The sequence below is a fragment of the Mytilus trossulus genome, chromosome 13 (assembly GCF_036588685.1).
Source record: "Mytilus trossulus isolate FHL-02 chromosome 13, PNRI_Mtr1.1.1.hap1, whole genome shotgun sequence".
Classification (NCBI taxonomy): Eukaryota; Metazoa; Mollusca; class Bivalvia; order Mytilida; family Mytilidae; genus Mytilus; species Mytilus trossulus.
In genome coordinates this window covers 6,349,052-6,359,458 of record NC_086385.1, presented here as the reverse complement: position 1 = coordinate 6,359,458, position 10,407 = coordinate 6,349,052, and the positions used below count along the sequence as shown (strand labels likewise).

Sequence of the window (10,407 nt, the reverse complement as noted above, 5' to 3'; positions counted from 1 at the left end):
TGTTAAGAGAAAGGAAAAAAAAATATAAAACCAAATATATAAACTGTAAAACTGAACATCGAGACAACCTAATGTGGCGTAATACACGGTTCATAAAACTTTGTTTGAGGTATCGATAGATTAGTCATTATCGAGTTAAAAACTATTACAGACGCTAAACAATTAAGATAAAAACTTGAACTTGCCATACAATAAATGATTTTTGATCAGTATTTTTTTTAAAATATTATGTCGTAATATGAAACATATTAATGTTTGTGAAGTAACATAAATGATAAGCAATTCAGAAAAACATACATTTACTTTGGCTAAGTCAGATATGAAGACCAGTAATCTGTAGATACACCAACTAATTATCTCTACATTTCAATCAGTTTTTACTTTGAGGTTAATGTATTTTATCACAAAGAAGCTAATTTTTTTTTATATAAATAAGGCCGTTAGTTTTCTCATTTGACTTGTTTTACATTGTCTTATTCGGGTCTTTTATAGCTGACTATGCGGTATGGGCTTTGCTCATTGTTGAAGGCCGTACGGTGACCCTAACCCTATAGTTGTTAATGTCTGTGCGATTTTGGTCTCTTGTGGACAGTTGTCTAATTGGCAATCATATCACATCTTCTTTTTTATAACAATGGAATAATCAAAGACAAATTTACATGACACATGACTTTATGAATATCACAAATTTTAAGTAGAATAGATAACCCTGAAATAAGAATAACATTACAACAATCATTTAATAAATATCGACTCAAAGATTTTTTTTATATCATGTATGCATCTTGAATGCAAATTCACAATTTATCAAAAATATATATCATGTCTAATTTCGCGTTGTTAAATATTTTACTAGGTCATCGCTTTGACGTTGGAATATGAATTTAGATGTCCAGTTGCAGCAGAATGGCGTCTCAGACCAAGGAAGTTATTATGCGGTGCAACACAATACGTGTGTTTGTTATATTTACCAGATAAAACATACCATGAGACCTGCGACGGACTAGATATTAGCAACACAGGTAATATTATCCTCAAATGAACTTTTAAATGAAGAAAGTATTCATACCTATGCCATGATAAAACGTGTACTCATATTTGAAACGAAGCTAATTTTGATCCGAGGAAACAGTTGAACATGCATAATAATTTGTTCATACAGTTGCTTTCTTAATACATGTATTAGTAAAAGTTCAATGATTAGTTGATATTGATAATGACATACCTCCGAATAACAAAGGATGTTCAGTTCCGGGTAAGTTGATTTGAACAGCCCTTTGTTTAAAGGGTTCCGTCATTGTTTTATTGTACTATGGCAAATTTATGCCATTTTGTGGTTCTTTGTTACATATTTGTTTAGGTGTCATAGAGCTTAAGATTATAAAACAATCCTGAAGGCTGTATATTTAAACTGATTGAAACAACGAATTATTATTCTGTATATGCATCTTTCTATATAAAAAAAAAAACGCTGAATGTTGACCTTAAATATTGTGTTTCGTCCTTATCTTTGGGTTGCTGTCTTACTAATTTATACCTTTATTTCATATTATGCGTAATAACGCTATTGATTTGTCCCTATCAGTCTTAGTTAATTTGTACTGCTAAAAAAATTGTGCAGAAAACATCTTTGATTCAAATAAAAAAAATACTTGGCATGATTAAAGTTTTATCATAGTCAATACTATAGAAAAAAAACTCACATGATATTTCATTGCATAAAGGCAACAGTAGTGTACCGCTGTTTAAAACTCATAAATCGATAGAAAAAAACAAATCCGTGATACAAACTAAAACTGAGGGAAACGCAATAAATATAAGAGGAGAACAACGCCACAACATTAAAATGTAACACACACAGAAACGATCTCAGCATTTGACAAAATCCAACGAGTATATAGGAAAATAACCATCACTGGCACATGTGGCAGTTCACCAATCAAATTTTCATTTTTTAATCTGAATGTATTCAAGCTTTAGTTACCATGTTTCCTCCAATTTCCAAAATATTCTTAGAAACTAGTAATGGTGTTTTGAAATACCAAAGATATGTGTTTATGGCCAAGAAATGTTTTACTGCAATGAATAAATACCTACAACTGTAAATTTGGAGGATTTTTTTTTCGAACTATTTTCGTATGCAGTCGTTGGTGACGCACTATGATTTTTTGGTATAATACTTAAAGAAGACTGTTTTGTTGAATAAACTGAACGCCACTGCTTTCTCTGTAATACTGGTTATTGCAATCACTCTTGTCGAGTTTTGTCATAATTATATTAAAAGTTTCAGAAAATCTAGTATGATTTAAGACAGGGTTTAAAGCAAAATTTCTTAGAAAAATACAAACCAAACCGCATCATGATAGAATATAATGTGGACCATTTATTTCATCTGTCTACAAACAGTTGAATATGATACAAAAGATGAATAAAGGATGATAAATACCACTAATGGACTCTTTTAAAGTTTTCTTTTGGTATATTTATACCTCTCATTTCCTTACAATTTCAACTTTTTAAAATAAAAATTGTGTGGTTACTTTCACTCAGTTATGAAAGAAATGTTATGGTAAATGAGTAACTGAAGATTTCAAGCTGAATACACTATTCATATAAAAGTTAACTGTCTCTTAGGAGATCTCAATATATCATAACGTAAATTTTAAATTTACGCCGCGTTCCAGAGATGCCCATAACAAGCTTTTCTTTTAGTGAATAATTTGTTGTGACTGCTTTAAAAATAAGTTCATTTACTTATAACTATACATTTAATAAAAGTGTTTCTTAGAAAGAGAAAAAATATATATTACAGCAGAATAAAAGAAACAAGGAGAAAAAGCTCCCCAATACACTAACATGACAAAGTATAGCTTGTATTCTTTCAACTAATATTCAAGGTAGAGTAAAATTTCAAGGATATTTTTGGAGACTCAATCCACTCAGAATATTTCATTTCTTGTAAAATTTCACTTAAATTGCAAGACATGTTAACACATGAGAGTACTCACAAAGTCAAGCGTTCATGAACAGCTACCCATATTAGGTGTTATAGCACCATTGATTAGTCTATTTTAAATTTGCACTTTTCAAAAACATTGTGCAGAATTTATCTTTGTTTTAAATATAGAAATACTTGGCATGAGAAATTTCATCATGTCCAGTACTAATGAAAAAAACATCACATAACATTTTATTTCAAATATAAGAAAATATTTATCCCAATTAATCTCTTTGTTTACCTGATTCAATATTTAGTAACCATGTAGCCTCGAATTTCCAAAATATTCTATAAAACACCCCACTTTTCCCCTTCCACAACAAATGGTGCTTTAAAATACCCAAGACATAGGTTTATAAACCAGTAATGATTTCTGCAATGAAATATAGAATTAGTTACGTACAGCTGTCATATTTAAGGTTATATTTTTTTTAAGACCTATGTTCGTATGCAACCGGATGTGATGTACTATGATTTGGTGGTAGTACACCTTTTATTCGATACAAAATTATTCACTTGGGTATGGACATATTGACATCTCTGGATCTCTCCCGTTCCACATTATATCCCTGCTAAATGGGTGTGTTCATTTAACCTATTTGATATATAGATATGCTGCCTCGCAGCCATGTACGATCGAAATACGTGGAAAAAAACATTTGAAATATGATCTACGCACGAGTTGAATGGTTAAAATATTCAAACAATACGAAAGGTCAGCAACATGTGTTCAAAGAAGTCGCATGGCTAATCTTAATACATTCTGTTGGCGACTTTTGCATGTTTTTCTAGGACAATAGTTGGTGAAATAAAAAAAAAACGATTAGCAAGACAATATCTAAAAAGAATAAATGAAAGGCCCAAAATAAAAAAAAAATCTGTTCTCTTCCCGTCTCCTATTAGATTTGCTGAACAATAAACAATGTAACCTCTGACGTATACTACGACAAGGTTTTCTTGATGTTAAAAAAGAAAAATAAATGCAAATAGAAAGACGAAGGACGAAATGCTAAAATTTACGTTCAAAATTAAAATGTGAAATTAAATGAAGTATACAAAAATTGGAAAATTGTTTAAATCATTAAATAGAGCTACTATAAGTGAATGATATATGATCTTTTCACTAAATACATTCCTATCGCAGACAAAATCTCACGGTTAGGGATACGATATTATTTCCACCAAGACACCGTTTGATTTTTGACAGAACAAAAGCACTTTGGATAAAAAAAAATCTAAATTATGGTATTTTGCAGATGTTTTTCTTGAGGGCGTATATAATTAGCCATGCCCGATTAAGAAATTCAATCTCAACATAAAACGTACACCTGCTAAATAATTTCGAAGTCAATAAGTAGACGAACTGTAAATCATTAAAATAAATACATCGCATCGTCTAATAGAATTTATCTGTTAAATTTCAAAATCGTCCTTTCATATGTAGACGTAACGCGATTCTAGCGTAATAGATAATAATCATGGTACGTTTGATAACTATTTTATTCCATTCGACGCTAATATTGATTGATTCAATATTGGTATACGTTAAATATGTGTAGGGTAACCTTCTTACTATTACCAACATCAAAAAAATACAACAGAATGTATATGCATAACACCTTAGTGACATGCATTGTATGTACAGCGATGTACTATATACATCTTAAGAGTAAAAAAATCGATAAATATATGACAGTTATTGTTTATTGATATTTATTAGCTTCAGTAGATGTTTATGTTTACATATAAATGCATACACAGCAATATGCAAAAGAAACATTAAGTTGTTAACAAACATTTATTTAAACAATGTACTGCTTATCTTGAAAGAGTATGAATCCATAAATTTAAAAGCTTTTGTAAATACAAGTAGCCCCTTTGTTATAACCAAAGAAGAATTGATAAAAATCGATTATTGAAAAATTACAATACCAAAACTAATAGAAAAAGGACAAAAGAACCAACAACACCCAAAACACAACACAGAATAAAAATAAAGAATACATAAAGCGCTTTTATATACGTGTGAGTGCTCACAAACATGTTTGGCCCGTCATGTAATGTATTCGTCCGTCCAAAGTCAGGAGCTTGTAGTTCAGTTGTTGTCGTTGATTCATGGCTGTCACATTTTTTTTTTCGTATAAAAAAATGCCTTTGAATTAGTCCGCTTGTTTTCTCGAATAAATAGTTTCCAACTCTATCAATCAATGTTTAATCTAGTGTTCTAGATGTGAGTTAACGTATAAAGAAGACTATGCATATGTTGTGTACTTTATTACTAGTTCAATTCGGTATGATCAAACTATATAACTATTATTTTTTATATACTATGGAGGAATACCATTTCATAGAAGAAAGTAGGTTTGAAAACTAATCAACATTACTAAGATTTCATTATTCTGTTAAGGAGTTCTTGTATAAAATCTGTATTATGTAAAAAAACAAGCTGATCAGATGAGGTATACTTTTGGATCCCGATTGTCAGTATGTTCGTAGATAATTGCAATGAAACGAACTTAAGTTACCTCTGTTATAATATACATTTAGCTTAAAACAAGGAGTATCGTTATAGCTGTAAAAAGTCTAATACTTTTGAAATATGTGACATGAGCGAACCGACATAAATTTTATATATTCGAAAAAACCAAGTAACAGATACAAGGCTGATAACGTGCTTATATGAAAATGAGAAACAGGTGATTGAAAAAAAGGTCATGACTATCACATGCAATTTTATTTCCTAGCGTTGACATGATAGATTGCTACTTGTAATCTTTTAAATGTATGATCATTTATTTCAATCTCAGGCAGCAAACTTGTGTTTCAACCAAATTTCAACAAGGCGAGATGCAACTACAATCGATATCAACCTTTTACATTCTCAACTGACGGGAGCAGTGCTTGCGTGTATAAAAAGTCATTCTGTAATGCAGAGGGTCAATTACCTTTCAATAAAGGAAGTTTTGAAAATGACACAAGATGTGGATGCAACGTCTCGAAAGGGTACACATTTGTCACAAAGCCAAGAAACAAGTGCTACTGCATACCTTTAGAAGAAGACTGTTCCTGTTATAAACCTACTTGTAATAACAAAGGTAAACGTAAAACAAAAGTATCTCGTGAATTAATAATTAGTTTAGAATATTGTATGTTGATGAAAACACATGTATTTTCTACATGCTACACACGTAATGTGAATCAAGTCTAAGAAATTGAAGCACACCCATTAAATGTGGTCCATATGGTGTGAAAATGCACAAGCGTATTATATTACTTAAAACATGTAAATGAGACTGTGTTTAGAATTTGTAAGTTGACAATTGCAATGTTGAAATCATCACGTTTGTTATACATTTTAAATTTACAGGTAGATCAAATATACGTTCATGTATTTGTACATACTAATATGACAGTTATTGTTTATTGATATTTATTAGCTTCAGTAGATGTTTATGTTTACATATAAATGTATACACAGCAATATGCAAAAGAAACATTAAGTTGTTAACAAACATTTTTTTAAACAATGTACTGCTTATCATGAAACAGTATGAATCCATAAATTTAAAAGCTTTTGTAAATACAAGTAGCTCCAGAACTCGAGATTAAAGAAACAACAGACACGGCTTCCTCCGCCTCATTTTTAGACTTATATCTCGAATTTGACTTACACAGTCATCTCAGTACCAGAATCTATGACAAACGAGACGATTTTAATTTCGAAATTATAAATTTCCCCCACCTTAGTAGCAATATACCAACTTCACCTGCATATGGGATATATATTTCCCAACTTATTCGATATTCAAGAGCTTGCAGCTCCTACTCAGACTTTGTAAAACGTCATCAGTGTCTGAGTAGAAAGTTGATGAACCAGGGGTATGTCAAAGAACGTCTCGTCCTTTTTCTAAAAAAGTTCATCGGAAGGTACCAAGACCTTGTTGATAAATATTCCGTATCAACTTCTCAAATAATACACGATGGTCTTGATGTATAGATTCTGCGTACTGATGTTGTGTATCATCTTCACAACATGTTTTATTGTTCTTTTATTTGTTTTTGTTCTATTATTAAGATTACTTTTACTGTTAATGGTTTTATGTGATATCCGTTTGACGTGGCTCGGTACTTATACATCTCGTCAATGTGTTTGTAATGGCTTTCATTTTTTGGTGATTTGTTTTGTATATGTGACTCTTTGTATTTCTTTTGTGCTTATAACGTGACTCTGTACTTTAAAAGATCCCGTCAGTATGATATTTGTCTATAATATGTCATTATGATATATTTCTATTATGAATTACTTGTATACGTTGAACCACAAACGTCAAAATCAATCAATGGCGTAGTGGAATTGACAATTTTTGGATTCTCATAAATTCTATGTATAACTTTTGAACTAGTTTGAATCTCGGTCTATTTCTGTAATTTATTCTTACATACTTTTGATTTTTTAACTCTGTATGCGTACATTGCCTATGAAAAAAAAAAATTTTAAATTGTTTGTATGCACATTGAACAACAAATTTATGTGACGTATATAATTTTTCTAACGTCAGACACTCAAATCAATCCATGTGTTCTTAGACAGTAGATGTTATTGTGTCCTGTTAAATTGTTCCCTTTAAAAAGTTTTGGATTCTCATATATTCTATGTATAATTTTTGGACTAGTTTGAATCTCGGTCTATTTCTGTAATTTATTCTTACATACTTTTGATTTTTTAACCCTGTATGCGTACATTGCCTATGTAAATTTTAAAATTGTTTGTATGCACATTGAACGACAAATTTATGTGACGTATATAATTTTTCTGACGTCGGACACTCAAGTAGATCCATGTGTTCGTGGATAGGTTTTTGTGTCCTGTTAAATTGTTCCTTTTAAAAGTTTTGGATTCTCATAAATTCTATGTATAACTTTTGGACTAGTTCGATTTCTGTAATTTATTCTTACATACTTTTGATTTTTTAACCCTGTCTGCGCTCATTGCCTATGTAAAATTTAAAATTGTTTATAATCCAGGTACTTTTGATAACTATTGTATGCACATTGAACGACAAATTTATGTGACGTATATATTTTTTCTGACGTCAGACACTCAAATCAATCCATGTGTTCGTAGATAGTAGATGTTGTTGTGTCCTGTTAAATTGTTATACGATGATGACTGATGTTCCCATATTTTGACTGTTTTATTGATTGTGACTGTTTATTTAACGCATCATGTAAATGTAACGGAATTTGATGAGACTGTTATTAAAGTGAGAGGGTTAGCGCTATAGAACCAGGTTTAATCCACCATTTTCTACATTTGAAAATGCCTGTACCAAGTCAGGAATATGACAGTTCTTGTCCATTCGTTTTTGATGCGTTTGTTTTTTTTATTTTGCCATGTGATTATGGACTTTCCAAATTGATTTTCCTCTGAGTTCAGTATTTTTGTGATTTTACTTTTTAGATATATAAATGGTCAAGTACCTACCAGTTTGTGATGAAGTCACATTCCTTATCGTTATCAAATTTTTTAGCTACTGAATAATTCGATGACAACTTCACAATTATACATTTTAGTTTTACCGCTGATATATTTTTATGCTTATAATTTTCTAAATACCACAGGTAATGATTGTACTTCGACGGAAACCGTTATAATGAATGCCACATGTTCAATGTAAGTATAAACTCCACTTTAAAGTAATATTATTACTTCATTTATGGTCTTGTAAACAGATTTGTTTCTGTTATAACAAAAATACCATCGATTTTAACAAATGACGGGAGGACCATATGTAGAAAACAAGCGGTCTTTTGCCTAACATATGTGTTATAAAATACATTTTGGGATAATAGAAAAGAGGAAAAATAGTTCTTTGTCTTTATGTCACATATACAGTTTGATTAAAGACTTAAAAAGAAGTTACAGCACAAGGGTATTGTTCCGATCATTTCAATTTTTTAGGATGATTTGACATCCGACAAATATCTCTAAACAGTCGGATCATGCAACCGATAAAAATTCGAGGAGATTCTCTTTGAAAATAAAGCTGAACACGGTGTACAACAACTGAAAATATGATGCAAAAATTTATCATATTTATCGAAATAGGTTATGATGATGTTTAACTTAGTATGTGTTACCCGGGTCTGGTTGGAAGCTGAGAAATAATAAAGAATTACCAATACATTTACATGTGTTATGTATACTATACAGACCTCATATACAGAAGTGTACTCCTTACACAGAAACTGCTCCAACAAAGTTATGATGAGGAAATATTAAAAATGACAATCCGTAAATTTTATGAACACCGTAACGAATTGGTTGATCAATACAATGTGTCTTTGTCTAAACTAACTAAGGACTTTTGTGCCACGTCTTAGATTGTGGTTTACCATTTACGTCATTTTTAAAGTACCGAGCATGACCTATTCCGTAAGATGACTGTTTTACTGAGTGCGAATTTGAATTGCTATAAGATGTGTTATGGTTTTTGTTCATCCAACATTCATGTATTAAGTTATGATGATATATTTGTAATTCTGATCTGAATTTGTGAAATGTGTCATCGATTGTAGTTGTAATTATAATTTTTTTTTTATTTTCTATTCATATGTTAAAGTAAAGATAACTAATCACCCAGTTCATTTATAAACATTTATTTTGAAGCAACTAAACGTACGCGATTTATTTGTTTTATAGTTTGATATAGAAAAATACCGTCATAGCTAGATAATGAATAAATTATCTACACAGCTACTTTGACAGAGGTACTAGTTCTTTACCAAAAGTCTGTATACGTAGTACTGGACATCTACTTTTAATATTCAGAACTTTTGTGTTACTTTAAAATTATTGTAATATCAAGGTACCTGTATTTTATAGTACTTGATTTGTACTTGAAATTTAAGTACTACATATTTGTGGTTGCACGGTTACATTTTCAGCATTTTGAAAGTTTGTCTTTTTTAAATCTCATATAGTTATGATGTTCAAACATGAAATAATGTGCTCATTATTGGTATTATTTTTATACCAATATTTTAAGTACAAATCAAGTTCTGGAAAATACAAGTATCTAAATTTTAAAATTATTATAGAGTAAAGAAATAGTACTAAATATTAAATATTACATGGTTTAAGTACAGGAATAGTACCTATGCAAAAGTAGCTGTGTAATAACTAGCACAATTCTGTATGCATAGTGTTGTAATTATAACAAAATAGATCAACTATCATCATTACAAACCTGATCTTGAACTTTATCAAATGTTTAGAAAGTTACATGTGACGTCACTTTTATGGCGTCGATTCAGTCGTGTGACAGACATGCATGGTTCTGTTGTGCTGTTTTTGTATGCTGTCCTAGGTTGTTTTACGGGTTAGTTTTAATTCTGTGGCTAGTCAA

General features: G+C 30.5%; 1 long non-coding RNA gene across 1 annotated transcript; it reads left to right on the top strand.

Moving 5' to 3' along the window:
* Nucleotides 1-903: 903 nt before the first annotated feature.
* LOC134694927 (uncharacterized) lies at nt 904-8,674 on the top strand. Its single transcript, XR_010102653.1, has 3 exons — nt 904-1,022; nt 5,806-6,093; nt 8,621-8,674. It is a non-coding gene; the product is annotated as an uncharacterized LOC134694927 (long non-coding RNA).
* The last annotated feature ends 1,733 nt before the right edge of the window (nt 8,675-10,407 follow it).